Here is a 26,953-nt window from a genome sequence, read left to right as displayed (position 1 = left end):
ACCTATTAAATTATCACTACCACAGATCATTATTTGTGTTTGTCCTTCCTCAACAGCAGCACATATATTTTCACATTCAGAAAAACAAGCTATGATGAAACCGACCTTGTCAGATAAAATATAAGGTAGAATTGGTAATTTTCAAGGTCATCCTCTCCTCTGCTTGCATGCCACATACCTGCACTGGTACACAGTGTTATTAGCTCAAGTAAACATTTGTTTTCTTTGAAACTGAAAAGAAACCGTGATAATTTATGTGCTGCAAATACAATAGAACAACATATGTTTTTGATACAAAGTGACATCATTTTTACAAATTGCACAAACAATTATAATTAAGATGTACCTCAAAATATTAAGAAAGGTACATGAAAAATCTAGCAAACATAAGGACCATCATAATTTTTATACTGTGAGCTTATGCTTTTGCACATGAATCACACAGACTAGTGGGACTATATATGTATATAATTATATCAACTGTTGTGTATAAAGAAATAGCCACCATGCTGATATTAAACTAATCGTGCACCCGCAGACATGTATGAACTAGCACTTACACTGAAGCATCACATGTTCAAGTTAATTAGGCTACAGTTATGCATGCAATTTAATATAATTAGCGCTTACACCATGGGTGGAGGCAGGGTGATGCGACCAATTAGACCTCTGAGCAGATATGATTAGAAAGAAAGAGAGTCCATTGCGTAATGAACTAACAAACATCTAAGTTACGGCGGTCAGGTAGTCAGGCCTAAGTAGATGACCGCGATACATCACTCGCGGATGTTCTCACTTCTACAATAACTCTGCGTAAAGTTGTCACTTCTACAACAACCCTGCGTAAAGTTCTCACTTCTACAACAACTCACTGGAACATGTGAACACTGCTACCTACTTCAGCTGTAATAAGGTTTAAAAAAGATTTTTCCAATAGAAATATGTCTGTATGACGGAGTGACTGATCAGGCCTACATCTTGGCACGTAAGCAGAAAGTGGAACTTTGAATCATCAACATCAACCACGAGACTAGGACAACAAGCCTATTATACAATCAGCCAACCACATAATCAATCCCAGCAACCAAGGACTGCATAATCAAGTTTCACTTACATGGGCTCGTGACAGGCTCCTAAGCTATAACTAAAATCAGTTTAATCATAGCAAGATGCTTCAGCTAGAAGCTCCCCTCCGCACCAACCATCTATAATTCAACATGTCGGTCATTATCAGGGACTGCCATGTCGTAAGTAGCAATTCCCAACTCGACTGAAGTGAAGCAGAGCAAGATGGGGAAAATAAAATTGGGAGAAGAGAAGCGGTCTGGCTCACCATGGTAGCGCGATTGCGAGGGTAGTTTTAGTGGTAACTCTGCCCATAGCCGCAGGCCCTCGTGCGGAGATAGTAGATGCAGTTGGTCGTCGAAGGGGAGCGGTGACAAGAGGGACGTTGCGACGGGAAGCAGGTCGCAGGGGAGTGTTGACTAGCGACGGAGCGCCGGGATGGAGGGTTGCATGGGGAGTGGTGAGGGCCTGAGGGGCGGCCTTCCAAGATGGAGGATTGCAGGGGAGTGGTGACTGGTGAGGGGCGGCGCTTGTAGGATCGAAAGTATGTCTAGAGGGGGGTGATTAGACTACTTGACCAAATAAAAACTTAACCTTTTCCCAATTTTAGTTCTTGGCAGATTTTAGCTATTTTAGGACAAGTCAAGCAATCATCACATAATTCAAGCAAGCATGCAAAGAGTATATTGGCAGCGGAAAGTAAAGCATGCAACTTGCAAGAATGTAAAGGGAAGGGTTTGGAGAATTCAAACGCAATTGGAGACACGGATGTTTTTCCCGTGGTTCGGATAGGTGGTGCTATCCTACATCCACGTTGATGGAGACTTCAACCCACAAAGGGTAACGGTTGCGAGAGTCCACACAGGGCTCCACCCACGAAGGGTAACGGTTGCGCGAGTCCACACAGGGCTCCACCCACAAAGGGTCCATGAAGAAGCAACCACCCACAAAGGGTCCACGAAGAAGCAACCTTGTCTATCCCACCATGGCCATCGCCCACACAGGACTTGCCTCACTAGCGGTAGATCTTCACGAAGTAGGCGATCTCCTTGCCCTTACAAACTCCTTGGTTCAACTCCACAATCTTGTCGGAGGCTCCCAAGTGACACCTAGCCAATCTAGGAGACACCACTCTCCAAGAAGTAACAAATGGTGTGTAGGTAATGAACTCCTTGCTCTTGTGCTTCAAATGATAGTCTCCCCAACACTCAACTCTCTCTCATAGGATTTGGATTTGGTGGAAAGTAGATTTGAGTGGAAAGCAACTTGGGAAGGCTAGAGATCAAGATTCATATGGTACGAATGGAATATCTTTATCTCAACACATGAGTAGGTGGTTCTCTCTCAGAACATATGAGTTGGAATGGTGTATGCGTTCTGATAGCTCTCTCACCAAATGAAGAGGGGGTGGAGGGGTATATATAGCCTCCACACAAAATCCAACCGTTACACACAGTTTTTCCAAACTTGGTGGGACCGAATCAACAAACTCGGTCAAACCGAAAATGTAAACCTAGTGACCGTTAGAGATTTTCGGTGGGACTGACATGCAACTCGGTAGGACCGATATGGTTAGGGTTTGGGCATAACGTAATCTCGGTGAGACCGATTACACAAACTCGGTGAGACCGAATTTGGTAATTAGCTAACAAGAGAGTTGGTCAGGCAAACTCAGTGGGACCGATTTGCTCTTTCGGTGAGACCGAAAAGTTACAAAGGGGAAACACTGAATTTACATTGCAATCTCGGTGGGACCGATTCACTCTTTAGGTGAGACCGAAAAGTTACGAAAGGGAAACAGAGAGTTTGCAATCCCATCTCGGTGAGACCGAGATCCCTATCGGTAGAACCGAATTGCTAGGGTTTGGCAGTGGCTAATGATAAGTGAAACTCGGTGGCGCCGGATAGGAAGAATCGGTAGGACCGAGTTTGGCTTAGGGTTTAGGTCAAATGTGGATATGGGAAAGTAGTTGAGGGTTTTTGGAGCATATCACTAAGCACATGAAGCAAGAGGCTCATTAAGCAACACCTCATCCCTCCTTGATAGTATTGGCTTTTCCTAAAGACTCAATGTGATCTTGGATCACTAAAATATAAAATGAAGAGTCTTGAGCTTTTGAGCTTGAGCCAATCCTTTGTCCTTAGCATTTTGAGGGTTCCACTTTCACATCCATGCCATGCCAATCATTGAGCTTTCCTGAAATAATCATCTTGGAATAGCATTAGCTCAATGAGCTATATGTTGTTATGAATTACCAAAACCACCTAGGGATAGTTGCACTTTCAATCTCCCCCTTTTTGGTAATTGATGACAACATATAGATCAAAGCTTCGACAAATGATAATAAGCATGAAATATATCGTCGCTTTGAGAAGTATGTGATAAGTAAGAGCTCCCCCTAAATTTGTGCATATTTAAAATTTGCTTTGGAATGCAAATGCACAAGGAGTTAGAGTCATGGGTTACTCTTCCATGTCACATACATCTTGGTGGAGCGCTTAAAATGAGAAGAATGAAATACATGCACTCATCACCAAGAATAGTGAAAGATCACATTAGATAGATAAGATAATAGCATTAAGCAAGCATTAAGTGTAGCTTATGATCAAACACATGATCATCAATGTCTCACAAATAATGACGTAGTATCTCAAGCACTCAAAAGCAAAAAAGTTTGAAAAACCACCAAATAAAGCAAGAGAGAAAAGCAACACTCTCTCTCTCTCGAAGCCTATGATCTATACATTTTTCTCCCCCTTTGGCAACAAGTTACCAAAAAGTTCCTAGAAAATGCATAGTACTAGATCGACGCTCAGGCTTGATCTTCTGGTGGTGGTGGAGTCCAGATCACTCCAAGGACGAAGGCTTCTGTAGACGCTGAAGTAGACGCTGGAGTTGGAGCTGAAGTAGATGCTGGAGCTGGTGGAACTGAGGCTGTAGCTGGTGCTGAGGTGGTGGCTCTTGTGTCAGCAACTGGCATGGCAGACGACCTCGGGCCTCGTGGCACTCTGGCAAAGGCATGAGTGGTAGTCCTGCCTCTCCTCTCCTGCATATCATCTTGGAGCTGCTCCACTGCAGACTGAATCTCCGTTACCTTGACATCTAAGTCATATAACTTTTGTTCCATGATTCTCTCTAGGCTTGCCTGGTTTTGAGTTAGGGTGGCTAGTCCTTTCTCAATCCGCAGGGTGGATGCAATCAGTTAACCAAGCTGCTCTTGTTTGGTCTTCAAGAAATACTCAGATGCCTCCTCTTGAGTTGGCATCTTGGCAGCTTTCTCCTTCCTTGCCTTCTCCTTCTTTGCGTATGCTTGGGCAGATGATGGCTCGTTCTCAGTCATGACAACTTGATTGTCCTCAAAATCTGGATGGATGGGCAGGTGTTCCTTGTCCAATAAATATATGCCCGTTCCCATCTTGGAGTTAATGAGCTCCTGGATCTGAGGGGCATATCCGCAACTCCTCTTCTGATCTGTTGCAGTCCTTTTGATAGTTTCCACTATGAGGCTCATCACCTTGAACTTCTGAGGCACATCAAATACATGTAGCAAGTTGATAGCATGGCCTCTGATCATCTTGTGATCTCCAGACTTGGGCAATAGGGTGTGCCTCAAGATCCAATTGATAGTTGGCAGCCCTGACAGAAGGTAATGCACAGACCCAAATTTGAACGTGTCAAGTGCTTCATTTGGAATTTCCTTGTACATATTGGACATAGAGTTATGGTCCATCTTCTTCTTGGCATATATGTCCAAATCATCATCATGCTCCTCTGGGGCATTAATGATCTGTGCCCACTCAGCAACTGTGGATTGGTACCTTGTACCCTCAGACGTCCATGTGATCCTCCCATCTGAATAAAAATGTGCTGTGGAGTAGAACTGCATTATAAGCTCCTCATTCCACTTTGTGAGCTTCTGCCCAACAAAGTCAGCTACTCCACAAGCTATGAAGCTGTCTTGCACTCCAGGATAGTGCTCCTCATTGTCCTTGATGTACTGCCAGTCAACCCATCTCATATCACAGACTATTGGCTTCTTATCAAGCAGTACTGTCTCATAGAAGTCCTGCTGTTCCTTAGTGTGGAACCTGTAGTCAACAGCAGTCCTCCTCCTTGAAGCATACGGGTCTGCTTCTCTCCACTTCCTCAGCCCTGAATCTCTCCTGAGCTTCATGTCCTCAGCCACAGGATGCGCATCGTTGTGGTCTGGGATCTTGGGCTTGAGCTTTCTCAGAACTTGCTCTTCATCCTCTTCTTCAGCAACAGTCTCAGGCACTGGGGCCTTGTTCTTCTCAGCTGTAGGAATTCTCCTTGCATTCCTCTTTGGTTTTGGCTTGGAGGCAGCTTTGGGCTTAGATGCAGTAGCCCCTGATCTTATGGCATCACCCATCAGCTTGGGTGCCTTAGGTGCTGGTGCAGCTACCTCTTCTTCCTCTTCCTCTTCCATGATGGAAGCCTTTCCAAGCACTCTGGCTATGGTCTTCTTGAACCTTTCCTTTCTTTTCTTTCCCTCAGCAGCAACTGGCTCTTTGGGTGCAGGCTTCTCAGTTGAAGCTCTAGCCTTTGACATAGGCTGCCTGCCTGCTGGCCTTTTGATCTTTAGACCTGGCTTTGTGCCTTGAGCTGGCTCAACTCTCTTTGATGTGGCCTCTTCCTCTGCCACATAATCTTCATCTTCGGAGTCTGAAGTTCTCTTCTTCTTCTATCTGGTGGTAGCTTTTGGCAAGTTGCTAGGGGTGCTCCTGCTGCCCTCATCTAAAGAGCTGGAGGGACTAGTGCCCTCACTCATGTGCACCTGCTGCTCTGACATGTTCTAGCTGTCACTTTGATCAGACATGCTGCAAGCTCTGACTTCTGACCCTGTGAATAGTTTATAGATGAGGTAGAATAGATGAGCATCACAAAATGCAGAGATTTTTGCAAAAGAATGATCCAAAAACTTAGTTTTAGTTTCCCACTGAAATCATCTCGGATCTACCGATTTTCAAACTCGGTGATACCGAAGAAGTTGTGGAACCTAAACTAGTGAACTCGGTTGGACCGAGTCACAGTTCGGTGGCACCGAGACTGCTAGGGTTTCACAGAATTCCAAAATCGGTCACACCGATAAGTAATTCTCGGTAAGACCAAGTCTCACTTGTGCAATGGCATACACCAAATCGGTGGGACCGAGTTTTTCAACTCGGTGGGTCCGAGATGGTTTCGGCGGAAACCTAATCCTAAAATTTTCGAATCAAACCTAATCTACGAGCGTATTGACTGGATAGGAGTGTTTCAATCGTGGCAAGAATCATGATGATCACAATGTGCTAAGAATCGGATTGGGGAATAGCACAAAGATCGAGTCCATACCCTAGTTCGGCGGAGACTCGCTACGGCGGCAACGACGGGGCAGAATTCCCGTTGACGGCGACGGAGACCAGCGACTGGAGGCGGCTGGCGGTGAGGAGACAATCCGGAGACCATGTTGGCAGAGCAGGCTATCGCGCGGGCGAAGAGGTTCGGAGAAATTTCCAAATTTTGCCCGTGACTATATATAGCCCGACCCTGTCGGTGTGACTGAGTGGAACAACTCGGTGGCACCGAGATTCATAACTGCAGGCAGTTACTGAAACTCGGTGGGACCGAAATGTTCAAATTGGTTGCACCGAGATCGAAAACCTAGATCAACTTAATGATCTCGGTAGGACCAAAAGTGGGGTATCGGTCAGACCGAGAATCATAAAGAGGTTTTGGAAGTTTAAGTCTATGACGAATCGGGGACACCGAGCGCTCCTCACACAGAGTGGTTCGAATCTGACTTGATCAAATTTTGTGATGCAGCATGAATAGAGTTTGAGACGAGAAAAGCATAGATAGCTAGAGGAGGTACTTAGGCATTCTTGTCCATCCACTTGGAAAAAGAAAATAAAACCAAACAATCAAAACAACAAGTGGATGTCCTCGAATGAGTAAAATATGCAACCAGCATGCTCACACAATAAGATGGCAAATGAAATATGTGGCAAGGCATGCACAACCAATTCTAGCATCTATCAAGCAATTTGCGATGACAAGGTCATCTATATATGAGTATATTGACTTAGGAGTCAAGTGAGAGCACTTGATCATAGGTCATACTCATCGTTTAAGCTCAAGTGGGGTTACCACTTTTACATAAAGCATTGCTGTGTTCACATCTTTAGAGTTGCTTTAGCTCAAGTCTTAGAGTAAAGCTCCCCCTAGATGTGATATCCCCCCTAAGAGGGATGAACTAACCTTGGGTTTTGTCGATGATGACTTCATGTTGATGTTGAAGATGTGGATGCTCAATGTTGATGTAGATCACTTGGAGCTATCCATTTGAGTGAATTGCACTTTCAATACCTACATGGGTTAGTCCCACAAGGAACAAACAAGGATATCCATAGACATAGAGTGATGCACACACAAGATGATGTCCATGAAAACTTTTAGGTTACCTTGTCACTTGTCTTACCAACAAGAGGGTTTGTGACTCCTTGAACTAGTGCAAGATGTGGAAGTTGATTGCACTTGTTCTTGCCAAAATAATAAGAGTGAAGTATGTTGGCGGAGTCACCCTCAAGAACTCTCTAGTTCTTCTTCTTTTGGATCCACACCATCTTGATGGGAATCCTTGGAGTTGTAGTCGTACTTGATGAAGTGGAACTTGAAGTAGTCTTGGGAATCCACTTGACTAAGGTCTTAGGAGCTTCTTCAAATGCATCAATTTCCTCTTGAAGCTTGTCCTTGCCTTTTTGCTTGTAGTCTTGTGGTGGAAGATCATCTTGAGCTTGTGTCCCATTGAAAGAAGTATCATACTTCTCTTGTTGAGGAACAAACTTTGTCTTGGGGTATTGATCTTCTCCCCACTCAACTCCATTGGCATTGAACTTTCGTTCAAAACCAACACCTTGATTCTTCTGGTGCATTCCTTGCTTGCGCACAATTTCCTCGAATTGCTTACTCCCGGCAAGGCTTTTGTACACTCCTTTCTCTATAATTCCCTTCAATAAGCTATTTTCTTGCTCAAGTGTAACTTGGCTAAGAGAATCATTAGTGGAATCAAGAGAACTACTAGAAGCAACAATATTGGATTTAGCATGATCATTGTTACTGCTAGAGGAAGAATCTTTCTTGTTCTTGTTACTAGACTTGACTTGAGGCATGTAAGTGGATAAGAGTAAACGCTTGGCAATGTGAGAAGAACTTTTCTTGCGGAGATCATCATTGATTGCTTTTAAGAACTCATGCTCTTGCTCAAGATTGAGCTTTTCAAGGCGTAATTTCTCATGAGCTCTTAAAAGTTCTCGATGATCTTCGAAGATAGTTTCATGAGCTAACTTAAGAGTGTTTAATTCTTTAGTTAGAGCCTCAATCTTCTCCTTATCATTGTCATTCGTTTTATCTTGATTAGCATGATTAATTGGTCTTTCATCATAGTATTCATCACTAGAGTTGTCAACAAGCAAATCATAACCTAACAAGTCATCTTCATCACTATTGAAATCAACATACTCAGGGTGTGTTACCTTAGGACCTTTGGCCATGAAGCATCTTCCAATTCCTTCATTTGGTGAGTCAAATATGTCGTAGGAGTTGGTTGACAAAAGTGCTAGACCGGCAACACCTTCATCTTGAGTATCTTCAGAGTCGGAGTGATAACTTCTCTCGGAGTGGCTGTCGGAGTCGGAGCCGGATACCCATTCACCAACATGAGCTTGATGTCTTCGTCTTGTGTAGCTCCTCGATGATTTTTCCTTCCTTTCTGAATCCTTGCTTCTCCGTGAGTCTCTTCGTTCATAACGATCATCTCTACTCCTCCTCTCTCTTAGTGGTGATTCTTTGCTTCTTCTTTTTGGAGAATCCTCTCTTCTCTTGTAGGGAGCCGTACACTCATTGGAATAGTGTCCGGGTCTTCCACAACTGTAGCAGTTTCGCTCTCGACTAGAAGATCTTTTGTCATTGTAGGACCTTGACTTGAAGCTTCTATCTTTGCTTCTACTCTTGTAGAACTTGTTGAAGTTCTTCACCATTAAGCTCAATTCTTCATTGAAGTCTTGTTTCTCACTTGATGATGTAGGGGCTTCACATGAGGCTTTATAGGCACCACTTGATTTGTTGTGAAGTTCCTCTTTATCCTTAAGTGACATCTCATGAGCAACAATTCTTCCAATCACCTCCGTTGGCTTGAGATCTTTGTAATTGGGCATCATTTGGATCAATGTGCACACGGTATCATATTTTCCATCCAAGGCTCTTAGAATCTTCTTGATGATGAATCTATCGGTCATCTCTTCACTTCCTAAGCCGGCAATCTCATTTGTGATGAGAGCAAGCCTAGAGTACATTTCAGCGACACCTTCACCATCCTTCATCCTGAACTTGTCAAGTTGGCTTTGAAGCACATCCAACTTGGATTCCTTGACGGAGTCGGTACCTTCGTGCATATCAATCAAAGTGTCCCAAATTTCCTTCGCATTCTCAAGACGGCTGATTTTGTTGAATTCTTCGGGGAACAATCCGTTGAAGAGAATATCACAAGCTTGAGCATTGTATTGCAACATCTTCAACTCATCCGCGGTAGCTTCATGGTTTGGTTCTCTCCCATCAAATAAGTCACCTTGCAAACCAACACACACAATAGCCCAAACGGCGGGGTTATGTCCAAGAATATGCATTTTCATTTTATGCTTCCAACTAGCAAAATTAGTACCATCAAAGTAGGGACCTATACGGTGATAATTTCCCTCGCTAGACGCCATACTCTCCTACGTTGTGAAACCAAGGCTATGACCACCAAAGCTATGGAGATCAAAGCAAATGGAGACCAAAGCTCTGATACCACTTGTAGGATCGAAAGTATGTCTAGAGGGGGGTGATTAGACTACTTGACCTAATAAAAACTTAACCTTTTCCCAATTTTAGTTCTTGGCAGATTTTAGCTATTTTAGGACAAGTCAAGCAATCATCACATAATTCAAGCAAGCATGCAAAGAGTATATTGGCAGCGGAAAGTAAAGCATGCAACTTGCAAGAATGTAAAGGGAAGGGTTTGGAGAATTCAAACGCAATTGGAGACATGGATGTTTTTCCCGTGGTTCGGATAGGTGGTGCTATCCTACATCCACGTTCAGGGAGACTTCAACCCACAAAGGGTAACGGTTGCGAGATTCCACACAGGGCTCCACCCACGAAGGGTAACTGTTGCGCGAGTCCACACAGGGCTCCACCCACGAAGGGTCCACGAAGAAGCAACCACCCACAAAGGGTCCACAAAGAAGCAAGCTTGTCTATCCCACCATGGCCATCGCCCACACAGGACTTGCCTCACTAGCGGTAGATCTTCAAGAAGTAGGCAATCTCCTTGCCCTTACAAACTCCTTGGTTCAACTCCACAATCTTGTCGGAGGCTCCCAAGTGACACCTAGCCAATCTAGGAGACACCACTCTCCAAGAAGTAACAAATGGTGTGTAGGTAATGAACTCCTTGCTCTTGTTCTTCAAATGATAGTCTCCCCAACACTCAACTCTCTCTCATAGGATTTGGATTTGGTGGAAAGAAGATTTGAGTGGAAAGCAACTTGGGAAGGCTAGAGATCAAGATTCATATGGTAGGAATGGAATATATTTATCTCAACACATGAGTAGGTGGTTCTCTCTCAGAACATATGAGTTGGAATGGTGTAAGCGTTCTGATAGCTCTCTCACCAAATGAAGAGGGGGTGGAGGGGTATATATAGCCTCCACACAAAATCCAACCGTTACACACAGTTTTTCCAATCTCGGTGGGACCGAATCAACAAACTCGGTCGAACCGAAAATGTAAACCTAGTGACCGTTAGAGATTTTCGGTGGGACTGACATGCAACTCGGTAGGACCGATATGGTTAGGGTTTGGGAATAACGTAATCTTGGTGAGACCGATTACACAAACTCGGTGAGACCGAATTTGGTAATTAGCTAACCAGAGAGTTGGTCAGGCAAACTCGGTGGGACCGATTTGTTCTTTCGGTGAGACCGAAAAGTTACAAAGGGGAAACACTGAATTTACATTGCAATCTCGGTGGGACCGATTCGCTCTTTCGGTGAGACCGAAAAGTTATGAAAGGGAAACAGAGAGTTTGCAATCCCATCTCGGTGAGACCGAGATCCCTACCGGTAGAACCGAATTGCTAGGGTTTGGCAGTGGCTAATGACAAGTGAAACTCGGTGGCGCCGGATAGGAAGAATCGGTAGGACCGAGTTTGGCTTAGGGTTTAGGTCAAATGTGGATATGGGAAAGTAGTTGAGGGTTTTGGAGCATATCACTAAGCACATGAAGCAAGAGGCTCATTAAGCAACACCTCATCCCTCCTTGATAGTATTGGCTTTTCCTAAAGACTCAATGTGATCTTGGATCACTAAAATATAAAATGAAGAGTCTTGAGCTTTTGAGCTTGAGCCAATCCTTTGTCCTTAGCATTTTGAGGGTTCCACTTTCAATCCATGCCATGCCAATTATTGAGCTTTCCTGAAATAATCATCTTGGAATAGCATTAGCTCAATGAGCTATATGTTGTTATGAATTACCAAAACCACCTAGGGATAGTTGCACTTTCAGCGCTCTCAGATGCAGGTAGGTCGAGGGGCGGTGGCCGACGTGGGATCCTATAGGATCGAGAGGAATATGGAGGCTGGGGAAAGGGAAGACCTAGATTAATCGTGAAAGCCAACTTGGGCCGGGCTAGACAAGAAGTTGGGTTAGTACGTTGGGCTAGTTGTGGCCGGTTGTATTCTACAACGCATATGCTACAATACTTATTATTCGTATCTATTGTGAATTTTGGAACATACAGTCAAAACGTTGTAGAATATATGTTGCTTTATAACGGGTTTTCTTGTAGTGCTTTCACTTTCCTTTTTGAAATTTTTTTGGGTTCCCCTCTTTATTTTTGTTGTTTTTAAACTATATGAAAGCACTCAACAGAAATAAATGACTCTCTAAAACTTCCGGGTTGTCTCCCAGGCAGCGCTTTCTTTAAAGCCATTAAGCTAGGCATATAGTGCTCAAGTAATGGATCCACCCGGATCCCAAGGTATACCAAAGCCAATTTTAATTAACAATGATTTGTAATTTAGGAGTGAGCACAAAGTAACATATATAATGTAGTGACGAAGTCTAACTCTCTTCCTATGCATCAGCACGTCATAAAAGAATAATTCATGCACACATAGTAAAGGCCAATGCATAGTATAAACAGTTTTTGCAATTTTATCATATTGGAAACATAGAGAGGTGGAGATGTAGTTCCTCTCTCATAATAATTGCAAGTAGGAGCAGCAATCACATGCATATTATATTCATCAAAATGATCATGTGCAACGGTAAAAGGCAACCCATCAATATAATCCTTAATAAGGGCAAACTTCTCTTATATAGTTTAGTCGGGAGAATTCAAAAAGATAGTAGGACTACCGTGTGTGGGTGCAATAGCAACAATTTCATGTTTAACATAAGGAACTATAACAAGTTCATATCCATAAGAATAATTCATATTGGCATCTTGGCCACAAGCATAGAAAGCATCATCAAAAAGGGATATTTCAAGAGAATCAATGGGATCATAACAATCATCATAGCAATCATCCTTCGGTAAGCACGAAGGGAAATTAAACAATGTATGAGTTGAAGAGTTACTCTCATTAGAAGGTGGGCACGGGTAGCTAATCCGCTCTTCCTCCTTTTGTTCTTCGCTCTCCTCCTCATATTTTTCATCCAATGAGATCACAGTTTCATCAATTTCTTCTTCCATAGTCTCCCGCAAAATATTGGTCTCTTCTTGGACAGCGGAGTAGTCCTCAATATATGGTTTAACATAGGCATTAGAAGCATAATTATCATAGCAATTTTTAAGTATGGCAAAATTTTCAGATTTGTAAAGAGTAGCATCATACTTTTCAATCAAAGAAGCAATTTCGTAAGCACCCTTAAAAGCAACAAATTCTTCAATTTGTTGAACATCATAGTAACTATAAACACCCTTAGCATACGAAGATATGATTCCATTATCATTAAACTCACATTGATAGGGAAGGTGTTTCTTAGGGTTTTCAGAACAACAAGTAATATCATATATTTCGCATAAATTCCAAGCATAACATTGCAAACGATGAATTTGTCCCAGTAATTTTTTCCCTTTTTCAGATATTCGGTGTCGCACATAACAAGCATGCTCATCTAAAGATTTGCCCTCAACTAAGCTAGTTGGGGTTTCAGCACGAGCACATAGGGATCGAAGATGATCCAAGTAATAAGCTTCAGCAATGTGATAGATTTTGAGTGGTTCTTCAACCATTGGTTTAGTAGGTACAACTAATTTTTTTGGGTATTTTGCGTTTCCTACCCATAATTAAAGATAGAAAACAACTAAGAACAGTAGATAAAAACTACTTAGTGATAAAGCAAACAAGCACACACGAGAATATTCACCCCACGCTATTGCTCCCTGGCAACGGCGCCAGAAAAAAGGTCTTGGTAACCCACAAGTATAGGGGATCACAACAGTTTTTGATAAGAGTGTCAAACCCAACGAGGAGCTAAAGGCAGAACAATTATTCCCTCAAGTTCTACCGACCACCGATACAACTCCACGCACGCTTCATGTTCGCTTTACCTAGAACAAGTATGAAACTAGAAGTACTTTGTAGGTGTTGTTGGATAGGTTTGCAAGATAATAAATATTACGTAAATAAAAAGTAGGGGTTTTTAAGTAAAGACACAATAAAGTAAATATAGCGAGTGTGGAAAAGTGGTGGTAGGAGTTGCGAAATTGCCCCTAAGCAATTGACTACTTTACCAGACCGCTACCAAGTATTATGTGGGAGCATGTCATCCCTGACTTGGAATTCTATGCACTTATGATTGGAACTATTAGCAAGCATCCGCAACTACTAACGTTCATTAAGGTAAAATCCAACCATAGCATTCAGATATATTGGTCCCCCTTCAATCCCGTATGCATCAATTTCTATGCTAGGTTGAAGCTTCTGTCACTCTTGCCCTCCAATACATAGTCCTATAAACATAAAACTAACCCTATGGTGTGATCCATGCACGCATCATATGATGGGCACCAAAGGACAGCAACATAACCACAAGAAAATTAAATCAATCATAGAAATTCATCAACCACCAATAGGACAACGAAAATCTACTCAGACATCATAGGATGGCAACACATCATTGGAAAATAATATGAAGCATAAAGCAGCATGTTCAAGTAGAGGGTACAGCGGGTTGCGGGAGAGTGGACCGCTGTAGATAGAGGGGGGAAGGTGATGGAGATGTTGGTGAAGATGGCGGAGGTGTTGGAGTAGATCGCGGTGATGATGATGATGGCCACGACAGCGTTCCGGCGCCACCGGAAGAGAAGGGGAGAGGGGGCCCTTCGTCTTCTTCTTCCTTGACCTCCTCCCTAGATGGGAGAAGGGTTTCCCCTCTGCTCCTTGGCCTCCATGGCACGGGAGGGGCGAGAGCCCCTCCGAGATTGGATCTGTCTCTCTGTCTCTCTCTGGTTCTATGTTCTATTATGATGCCCTTTCACCGTTTCGTATATATATGGACATCCATAACTCCGATTGGACCGAAACTTTCGCCGTGTTTTTTTACCAAAAATTAGCTTTCTTGCGGCCGAACAAGGGCATTAACCGCTTTACGGGTGGCCCACGAGGGTCAGGGGCGTGCCTAGGGGGTGCAGGCGCCCCCCCTGCCTCGTGGCCACCTCGGGCACCATCTCGCATGGATTTTTCTTCCGGAATTCTCCAAATATTCCAAAAATATTCTCCGTCCATTTTTATCCCGTTTGGATTCCGTTTGATATGGATATTCTGCGAAACATAAAACATGCAACAGACAGGAACTGGCACTGGGCACTGGATCAATATGTTAGTCCCAAAATAATATAAAAAGTTTCCAAAACTAAATGAAAGTTGTAGAATATTGGCATGGAACAATCAAAAATTATAGATACGACGGAGACGTATCACGAATGCACTAGCTGCCATAACAGGGGATCTCAGGAGACTCCATGTCCATGTCCTTTCAACAGAGAGAAGCCTCCTCACCTCGGGTGATCCAGGATACCCACTTTATACGGTTCATGTGCCGAGAAGCTGCAAGATGTACGTCCACACATGCCCCACGGACCTCTTCTTCCTGAGGTTTGATTACATATTCCAGATGTTTTAAATGAGGACACTTGATTTTATGTTCGTCCTCCTGTATGCGCTGCACATGAACTACATCGTCAGGAGAGAGCAAGTCACCGGTCTTGCGGTCGTGGACCCATACTACATGCATGAGGGATTCTTGTCAATCAATGACGCCAACCATCAATATGCGAGTCAGTACATCGAAGAATTCTTGCTCAGTAATAAGGACAAAGAAATGATTCTCCTACCTTATCATCCCGGGTAAGTCATCCACGGATAACACTATAACACATACATCCTTTCGTGCATTTCAATAATTACTTTGCATGCATGGAGGCTAACTTGATCGTGTATTTTGCGCAGCGGGGGTGTAGTCGTGTCGTTCTCATCGTTCTTTACCCGTGTTACTCCCGCGCTCTATATTTGGACCTGTCAAGAACATACAGAAGAAAGATTACACACACATAAAGTATGTTCTATACAGAGCTATGATGGGCTTCAGCATGCGGGGTGGCTACATCCAATGCAAAAAAACAAATAAGGCCGGGCTCTATTTCGGCCACAAGACTGACTTTTGTTGCATCCAGCAACCAGCAAGAAGTGAGAATGATGGATTCTATGTCATCCATCTAATGATTGAGTACAGAAGGGATGTGCAATCTCTTTGCATGAAATCTTCATCTGATACCCATATCCAGAGATGGGCCGAAGCCTTTGGAGTCGTGCCGAATAATCAACTTTGAAATGATTTCTACCGGAGCCAGCAGGAAATTGCGTCCATCATCTTGAAAGATGTCCTCGAAGAGAATGGGATGTTCTACGGCGGCCCAATATCGTGAGCGTACGTCCGAACCCGCATTTCCCTATAGCGTCAGGACATGACGCCTTTCACAAATCTTGGGTCCACCCTCCCGGATTGTTGGGGAACGCAGTAATTTCGAAAATTTCCTACGCACACGCAAGATCATGGTGATGCATAGCAACGAGAGGGGAGAGTATTGTCTACGTACCCTCATAGACCGTAAGCGGAAGAGTTATGATAACACGGTTGATGTAGTCGTACGTCTTCATGATCGACCGATCCTAGTACCGAAAGTATGGCACCTCCGTGATCTGCACACGTTCGGCTCGGTGACGTTCCACGAAGTCACGATCCAGCAGAGTGTCGAGGGAGAGATTCGTCGGCACGACGGAGTGATGACGGTGATGATGATGCTATCGGAACAAGGCTTCTCCTAAGCACCACTACGATATGACCGAGGTGGATTATGGTGGAGGGGGGCACCGCACACGGCGAAGAGATCAATGATCAACTTCTGTGTCTATGGGGTGCCCCCTGGCCACGTATATAAAGGATGGAGGGAGGAGGAGGCCGGCTGTCGGTGTCAAAACCAGCGGATCTCGGGTAGGGGGTCCCGAACTGTGCATCTAAGGCGGATGGTAACAGGAGGCGGTGGACACGATGTTTACCCAGGTTCGGGCCCTCTTGATGGAGGTAATACCCTACGTCCTGCTTGATTGATCTTGATGATATGAGTATTACAAGAGCTGATCTACCACGAGATCGTAGAGGCTAAACCCTAGAAGCTAGCCTATGGTATGATTGTATGTCGTCCTACGGACTAAACCCTCCGGTTTATATAGACACCGAAGGGGGCTAGGGTTACACAGAGCCGGTTGCAAGGGAGATCTACATATCCATATTGGCAAGCTTGCCTTCCACGCCAAGGAGAGTCCCATCCGGACACGGGACGAAGTCTTCAATCTTGTATCTTCATAGTCCAACAGTCCGGCCAAAGGATATAGTCCGGCTGTCCGGAGACCCCCTAATCTAGGACTCCCTCAGTAGCCCCTGAACCAGGCTTCAATGACGATGAGTCCGGCACGCAGTTTTGTCTTCGGCATTGCAAGGCGGGTTCTTCCTCTGAATACTCCATAGAAGATTTTGAACACAAGGATAGTGTCCGGCTCTGCAAAACAAGTTCCACATACCACCATAGAGAGAATAATATTTCCACAAATCTAATCTACTAACACATTTGATAGCATGACATCATACCATGGCCCGGTAATTATTCGAACCTTTTTCTCAACCAGCACTGCACATATCGCGAGGCGGTTTTCTTGACACGTCTTGTCGAAGCAGAGATCGTGTCCCTTATCACGGTATTCTCATCAATACGGGTATGGGTAACCCAACCGTGCCATCAATTACGGCTTTCGGGGAATAACAATTTTAAGTGGGGAGGCGCATCGCCTCTTCCGCCCTTATAAAGGGACAAAGATTCACCCTTTTTACCCATGCCTTCTTCCTCCTTGCTTATCCTTTCTCGTACACTTCAGCTCCAGCGCCCAAGTTCACGTCTTTCTCCTTAAACCACTCCAAGCATGTCCGGAGTGGGAGGCAAGTGGATGGTCTGCTCCGTCACGGAGGAGAACATCACAAAGCTACGGGAAGCCTAATATCTGGCCGCGAACATCACGCACCGGCTGCCAGATGTGGGGCAGATCATCCCTATGCCCGAACCCCATGAGAGGGTAGTTTTCCTTACCCACTTTGTCCGCGGACTGGGATTTCCCCTTCACCCGTTTGTCCACGGGCTCATGTTCTACTACGGGCTGGATTTTCATGATCTGGCCCCCAATTTCATCCTCAACATCTCGGCTTTTATTGTCGTGTGCGAGGCCTTCCTCCACATCAGGCCCCACTTCGGCCTATGGCTGAAGACCTTCAATGTTAAACCGAAGGTGGTGGTCGACTAGCAAGCAGATTGCGGATGCGCCATGTTGGGCAAAATGCCTAACGTCACCTAGATCGAAGGCTCCTATGTGGAGACCATAAAGGGGTGGCAATCGGGGTGGTTCTACATCACCGAGCCGCACGACACCAACTAGGTGGAGGCCCCCAAATTTCGATCCAGAATCCCCACTCGGCTCACTTCCTGGAAAGAGAAGGGCCTATCCTGGGGTTCCTCGGTAGAGCTGACCGGACTCCAGACCTGCATCAAGAACATGATGAGCAAGAAAATCAAGCTCGTCAACATGGTCCAGGTCATGCTCTTCCGCCGGATCCTCCTGTGTGAACGACGGGTATTCAATTTGTGGGAGTTCGACCCGACCAAGCACTAGACACTGCGAGAGCTCTTCAACACGACGCACAAGGACGTCTGGAAGGTGCTGCTCAAGGGCGCCGAGGTACCTCCTCCCCTTACCGAGGACCGCGGACTCAGCGCAATGCCAATCCGGAAGTTTTTATATCTCACAGGATATTTATTTGCCCCAGTTTAATCATGTGCGGGATCTAAGCTTCCATGCCATTAACAGGACTGGGTAGAGACAGCGGAGCAGATCGATTGCCCAGCCCTCCTGCCTGAAGAACCTACAGATGCTCTCCTACCGGAGATGTTGGTTCCGGCGCCTTACGAGGTGCCGGTGAAGAAGGCCAAGAAGAAGTCCATGGGGACCCGAAAGGGTCTCCGGCGCAAGGTTATATCATACTCATCGTCCGATTACTTCGATGTGCACTCCTCCCACGAAAATGAGGAGGAGAAAGAGGAAAATTGTCCCCCCAGCCGGGGGAGACAAGAAAAGGAAGGCCGCCCCATCCGGGGAGGCCGAAGGGTCCTAGAAGGGAAGGACCCTCCTTCCGGACTGCTCCATGACGGTCGCCCACAGTGACGACGAGTGGTTACCCAGGGACAAGCCCCTGGCGAAGTCGTAAATATCCGGATACCATAGTAATTGATGGTATGTTTTACTGCACTGCTTCTCCTTACGCCGAATATGATTATGCAGTCCGTCCCGAGCCCGTCTTGATGTATCTTCGTCGGATGGTTCTTTGGACTCGTCGGATATGAATAGCGATTCACATCCGATCGCCTCCACCCCTTGCCCTACGGACAACATCGAGGTGTTGTCTCAAAAGGCACCGAGCCAAGGGGAGGCAGTCCTGGGGGCGCCTCGAGGCGACCTTTCAGACCCTGGGCGCAAAGGGAGCAAGACTCCCACGAGCTCCAAGTTCAGCCCCCAGCCGAGCACTGCGCCGGAACCTTCGGTGGTTCCGGACTCCGGCGGGCGACCCCCCTTTAAGAGGGGCAAGCCGCCCGTGCCGGTGGCCTCTGTCCATCCAGAGGCACAGCACAACTTGCTGGAAGCGCTTCGCGGCGCTTCCATCGATGAAGAGCACCGCACTATCATGAGTGCGGTGATCGAGAAAGTTCGGTCCATAAAAAACGGACTAACCGAAGCTTGTGCCAGCCTCCTAACAGGCTTTCAGGTAAGCAATCAAAATATAGGAAAATATTACGGATACGTATCCAACATATCTACTTTTCCAAACACTTTTGCCCTTGTTTTGGACTCTAACTTGCATGATTTGAATGGAACTAACCCGGACTGACGCTGTTTTCAGCAGAATTACCATGGTGTTATTTATGTGCAGGAGCAAACATTCTGGGAATGACCTGAAACTTCACGGAGCCACTTTTCAAAAAATAAGAAAAATACCTGCAAAAGATGAAGGCCAGGGGGCCCACCACCTCTCCACGAGGGTGGGGGGTGCGCCCCCTACCTCGCGGCCCCCTGTTGACTCTCCGACTCCAACTCCAACTCCATATATTGAGTTTTGGGGAGAAAAAAATCAGGGAGAAGAAATCATCGCATTTTACGATACGGAGCCGCCGCCAAGCCCTAAAACCTCTCGGGAGGGCTGATCTGGAGTCCGTTCGGGGCTCCGGAGAGGGGAATCCATTGCCATCATCATCATCAACCATCCTCCATCACCAATTTCATGATGCTCACCGCCGTGCGTGAGTAATTCCATTGTAGGCTTGCTAGACGGTGATGGGTTGGATGGGATCTATCATGTAATCGAGTTAGTTTTGTTAGGGTTTGATCCCTAGTGTCCACTATGTTCTGAGATTGATGTTGCTATGACTTTGCTATACTTAATGCTTGTCACTAGGGCCCGAGTGCCATGATTTCAGATTTGAACCTATTATGTTTTCATCAATATATGAGTGTTCTTGATCCTATCTTGCAAGTCTATAGTCACCTATTATGTGTTATGATCTGTTAACCCCGAAGTGACAATAATCGGGATACTTACCGGTGATGACCGTAGTTTGAGGAGTTCATGTATTCACTATGTGTTAATGCTTTGTTCCGGTTCTCTATTAAAAGGAGGCCTTAATATCCCTTAGTTTACGTAAGGACCCCGCTGCCACGGGAGGGTCGGACAAAAGATGTCATGCAAGTTCTTTTCCACAAGCACATATGACTATGTTCGGAATACATGCCTACATTATATCAATGAACCGGAGCTAGTTCTGTGTCACCCTAGGTTATGACTGTTACATGATGAACCGCATCCGACATAATTCTCCATCATAGATCCATTGCCTACGTGATTTCCATATATTGTTCTTTGCTTATTTACTTTCCCGTTGCTATTGCTATCATCACTACAAAATACCAAAACATTACTTTTACTATTGTTACCTTTTGCTACCCTTATCACCACTATCATATTACTTTACTACTAAACACTTTGCTGCAGATATTAAGTTTCCAGGTGTGGTTGAATTGACAACTCATCTGCTAATACTTGAGAATATTCTTTGGCTCCCCTTGTGTAGAATCAATAAATTTGGGTTGAATACTCTACCCTCGAAAACTGTTGCGATCCCCTATACTTGTGGGTTATCAAGACTATTTTCTGGCACCGTTGCCGGGGAGCATAGCTCTATTCTTTGAGTCACTTGGGATATATATCTGCTTATCATTATGAAGAACTTGAGAGATCCAAAAACCAAGATCTATCCCTCAACCACAAGGGGAGGTAAGGAACTACCATCTAGCTCTACACTTGATTCACCTTCTGTTATGAGTAAGTTTGCGACACCTACACCTGCTTCTGCTATTCGTTTTGATATGTCGCATGTTATTGATGAAGCCACTTCTGCTATGCATGATACTTATGATGAAACTACCTCTATGCCTGATACTACTATGCCACTTAGTGATTTTCTTGAGGAACAACTTGCTAGGGCTAGAGAGATTGAAAATATTGAATCTAATGATACCGATGAAAGTGATGATGAAGAATCACTTCTTATTCCTAAGGGTTATGTTTTGGATCAAGAAGCTTCTTTAGCTATTTTAGCTTGCAAAAATAGAAATGAACTCAAAAGGTTATTAGCTAAATGGAGTAAGCAATCTCTAAATGCTAGAATGAAACCTGACCCTGCTTTTGCTACTTCACCTATCTTTGTTACTGATAAGGATTATGAATTCTCTGTTGATCCTGATATAATTACTTTGGTTGAATCTGATCCTTTTCATGGTTATGACTCTGAAACTGTTGTGGCACATCTTACTAAACAGAATGATATAGCCACCCTGTTCACTAAATATGAGAGAACTCGTTACTTTTACATCCTTAAAATATTTCCGTTCTCATTAAAGGGTGATGCTAAGATATGGTTTAATTCTCTTGATCCTGGTTGTGTGCGTAGTCCCCAGGATATGATTTATTACTTCTCTGCTAAATATTTCCCTGCTCATAAGTAACAAGCTGCTTTAAGGGATATATATAATTTTTTGCAAATTGAAGAAGAGAGTCTCCCCCACAAGCTTGGGGGAGGCTTCTCCAATTACTTAATGCTTTACCTGATCATCCTCTTAAGAAAAATGATATACTTGATATCTTTTACAATGGACTAACCGATGCCTCCAGAGATTACCTGAATAGTTGTGCTGGTTCTGTTTTCAGGGAAAGAACACCGGATGAAGCTGAAATTCTATTGAATAATATGTTGACAAATGAAAATAATTGGACACCTCCGGAGCCAATTCCTGAGCCTATTCTTAAACCAACTCCGAAGAAGAGGGGTATTCTATTTCTCAGTCCTGAAGATATGCAAGAGGCAAAGAAATCTATGAAAGAAAAAGGTATTGAAGCTGAAGATGTTAAGAATTTACCTCCTATTGAAGAAATACATGGTCTTAATTTACCGCCTATTGAAGAAACATATAATCTTAATCCATTACCCACTGAAGAAACTCATGGTCTTGATAACCCGACACAGGTAGTAAAGGTAAATTCTCTCTATAGATATGATAAAGCTGTATTCCCATTTACTAAATTTGCTAGCCCATGCTTAGATGAGTTTGATAAATGTATGGCTAAGCAAGAAGATTTTAATGCTTATTTTGGTAGACAATTGAAATACAATTCAAATATGCTTGAATACTCGGGTGATTATATGGCTAATGTTAAAGGTGAACTTAAACTTATTAGTAAACATGCTTCTATGGTTACCACTCAACTAGAACAAGTACTTAAAGCTCAAAATGATTTGCTCAATGAATTGAATAGTAAAGATAATGATAATGCTGTTAGAGTTATCACTAGAGGTGGTAAAATGACTCAGGAACCTTTGTATCCTGAAGGCCATCCTAAGAGAATTGAGCAAGATTCTCAGAGAAATAATATAGATGCACCTAGTTCATCTAAAAAGAAGAAAAATAAAAATGATAGGACTTTGCATGCTTCTAGTGATCCTATTGTTGAAACACCTGAGAAACTAAATGATATTTCTATTTCTGATGCTGAAACTCAATCTGGTAATGAACCTGAAACCAGTAATAATGTTAATGTTAATGTTCATGATGATGCTCAACCTAGTAATGATAATAATATAGAAATTTAACCTGTGGTTGATCTTGATAACCCATGCTACGTCTTGAGTAGGGATGGCAATGGGTCGGGTTTGGGGCGGGTGGAGCTGGTCCAAATCCAACCCATGACCCATCTTCCCACCCTATGCCCATCCACCAAATTATCCATGGGCACAACTTGTGCCCATGCCCAAACCCGGTGGATACCCACATACCCATGGATCTCCATGGACATAGAAAGTCAGCATGAAGCCTTCACAAAGATCAAATTAACTTATCATCATTCACTCACAAATGACAACATAAACTACATGCATAAGTAGGAATCAAGTAATACGATGAGTCCTTAAGTGTGACATACCAGAGGTTGATTCTGCAACATATAGCTTATGGCACCAGTTGCATATTGCCTGCCATTTCCCATTGATCCGCTCTTTCTACTGTCACTGGCATATGGCCCCACATGTCATACGGGTATCCATTGGATATCCATGGAGAACAAACTATAACCGTGCCCAATCCGACTGTTCGTGGGTATCCATATCCACGGACCCATGGGCAGAAATGCGCTCCATACCCTTACCCAACTGGGTCGGGTATCCATGGGTATCCAGATCCATGGATAAAATTTCCATCCCTACTCTTGAGCTTGCGTTGGTTTTCCCCAAAGAGGAAGGGATGATGCAGCAGAGTAGCGTAAGTATTTCCCTCAGTTTTTGAGAACCAAGGTATCATTCCAGTAGGAGCCCACGTTCAAGTCCCTCGTACCTGCACAAAGCGATAGCTACTCGCAACCAACGCGATTAGGGGTTGTCAAGCCCTTCAGGGTCACTTAGGAGAGTGAGATCTGATAGATAGAATATTTTTGGTATTTTTGATATAAAGATGCAAAGTAAAAAGTAAAGGCAAAGTAAATAGCAAACCAATATAAAAGTAATGGAGATTGATATGATGAGAATAGACCCGGGGGCCATAGGTTTCACTAGTGGCTTCTCTCAAGAGCATAAGTATTCTACGGTGGGTGAACAAATTACTATTTAGCAATTGATAGAATTGTGCATAATTATGAGAATATCTAGGCATGATCATGTATATAGGCATCACGTCCGTGACAAGTAGATCGAAACGATTCTGCATCTACTACTATTACTCCACTCATCGACCGCTATCCAGCATGCATCTAGAGTATTAAGTTAAAAACAGAGTAACGCCTTAAGCAAGATGACATGATGTAGAGAGATAAATTCATGCAATATGAAATAAACCCCATCTTGTTATCCTCGATGGCAACGATACAATACGTGCCTTGCTACCACTTCTGTCACTGGGTAAGGACACCACAAGATCGAACCCAAAGCTGAGCACTTCTCCCATGGCAAGAACTACCAATCTAGTTGGCCAAACCAAACGGATAATTTGAAGAGACTTGCAAAGATAACCAATCATGCATAAAAGAATTCAAAGAAGATTCAAATATTATTCATAGATAGACTTGATCATAAACCCACAATTCATCGATCTCAACAAACACACCGCAAAAAGAAGATTACATCGAATAGATCTCCACCAGAGAGGGGGAGAACTTTGTATTGAGATTCAAAGAGAGAGAAGAAGCCATCTAGCTACTAACTATGGACCCGAAGGTCTGAGGTAAACTACAAACACTTCATCGGAGCGGCTAGGATGATGTAGAAGCCCTCCTGATGACGTCCCTCTTCCGGCGAAGCTCCGAAACAGGCCCCAAGATGGGATCTCCTGGATACAGAAAGTTGCGGCGGTGGAATTAGGTTTTTGACTCCTGTTCTGATCGTTTGGGGGTACGTGTGTATATATAGGAGGAAGGAGTACGTCGGTGGAGCACCGAGGGGCCCACGAGGCAGGGGGCACGCCCTAGGGGGGGCGCCCCCCACTCTCGTGACCACCTCTTTGATCCCTTGCAGTAGGGTCCAAGTCTCCTGGATCACGTTCGGTGAGAAAATCCCGTTTCTGAATATTTTATTCCGTTTGGACTCCGTTTGATATTCTGTTTATCCGAAACACTGAAATAGGCAGAAAAAATAGCAATTCTGGGTTGGGCCTCTAGTTAATAGGTTAGTCCCAAAAATAATATAAAAGTGGAAAATAAAGCCCAATATAGTCCAAAACAGTAGATAATATAGCATGGAGCAATAAAAAATTATAGATAAGTTGGAGACGTATCAGGCATCCCCAAGCTTAATTCCTGCTTGTGCTCGAGTAGGTAAATGATAAAAAGAGAATTTTTGATGCGTAGTGCTACTTGGCATAATTTCAATGCAAATCTTCTTAATTGTGGTATGAATATTCAGATTAGAAAGATTCAAGACAAAAGTTTATATTGACATAGAAAATAATAATACTTCAAGCATACTAACAAAGCAATTATGTCTTCTCAAAATAACATGGCCAAAGAAAGTTATCCCTACAAAATCATATAGCCTGGCTATGCTCCATCTTCCCCCCACAAAGTATTTAAATCACGCACAACCCCGATGACAAGCCAAGCAATTGTTTCATACTCTAACTTTTTCAAAACTTTCTCAATCTTCTAGCAATACATGAGCGTGAGCCATGGATATAGCACTATAGGTGGAATAGAATGGTGGTTGTGGCGAAGACAAAAAGGAGAAGATAGTCTCACATCAACTAGGCGTATCAATGGGCTATGGAGATGCCCATCAATAGATATCAATGTGAGTGAGTAGGGATTGCCATGCAACGAATGCACTAGAGCTATAAATGTATGAAAGCTCAACAAAAGAAACTAGTGGGTGTGCATCCAACTTGCTTGCTCACGAAGACCTAGGGCAATTTGAGGAAGCCCATCATTGGAATATACAAGACAAGTTCTATAACGTAAAATTCCCACTAGTATATGAAAGTGACAACATATGAGACTCTCTATATGAAGAACATGGTGCTACTTTGAAGCACAATATATGAGACTTGCTATATCATGGTGCTACTTTGAAGCACAGGTGTGGAAAAAAAAGGATAGTAGCATTACCCCTTTTTTTGGGGCCTTCTTTTTTTTCTTTGGCCTCCACCCCTTTTTTTGGGACAATGCTCTATTGAATGATGATCATCACACTTCTATTTATTTACAACTCAATGATTACAACTCGATACTAAAACAAAGTATGACTCTATATGAATGCCTCCGGCGGTGTACCGGGATATGCAATGAATCACAAGTGACAAGTATGAAAGAATTATGAACAGTGGCTTTGCCACAAATACTATGTCAACTACATGATCATGCTAAACAATATGACAATGATCGATGTGTCATGATGAACTAAATGGTGGAAAGTTGCATGGCAATATATCTCGGAATGGCTATGGAAATGCCATATTAGGTAGGTATGGTGGCTGTTTTGAGGAAGGTATATGGTAGGTGTATGATACCGGTGAAAGTTGCACGGTATTAGAGAGGTTAGCAAGGTTGGAAGGGTGGGAGTGCGTATAATCCATGGAATCAACATTAGTCATAAAGAACTCATATACTTATTGCAAAAATTTAGAAGTTATCAGAGCAAAGTATTACGCGCATGCTCCTAGGGGGATAGATTGGTAGGAAAAGACCATCGCTCGTCCCCGACCGCCACTCATAAAGAAGACATTCAATAAATAAATCATGCTCCGACTTCATCACATAACAGTTCACCATACGTGCATGCTACGGTAATCACAAACTTCAACACAAGTATTCTTTAAATTCACAACTACTCAACTAGCATGACTGTAATATTATCACCTCCATATCTCAAAACAATTATCATGCTTCAATCTTTTCTTAGTATTCAACACACTCAAAAGAAAGTTTCACAAATCTTGAATACCAAGCGTATTATTATTAGGCAAATTACCATGCTATTAAGAGACTCTCAAAATAATTTAAGTGAAGCATGAGAGATCAATACTTTCTTTAAAACGAATCCACCACCATGCTCTAAAAGATCTAACTGAAGCACATAGAGTAAAATTATCTAGCTC

The sequence above is a fragment of the Triticum urartu genome, chromosome 2 (genome assembly GCF_003073215.2).
Source record: "Triticum urartu cultivar G1812 chromosome 2, Tu2.1, whole genome shotgun sequence".
In the NCBI taxonomy this organism is placed as follows: Eukaryota; Viridiplantae; Streptophyta; class Magnoliopsida; order Poales; family Poaceae; genus Triticum; species Triticum urartu.
The sequence above is the reverse complement of the archived record's forward strand: the minus strand, read 5'-3'. Positions refer to the sequence as shown.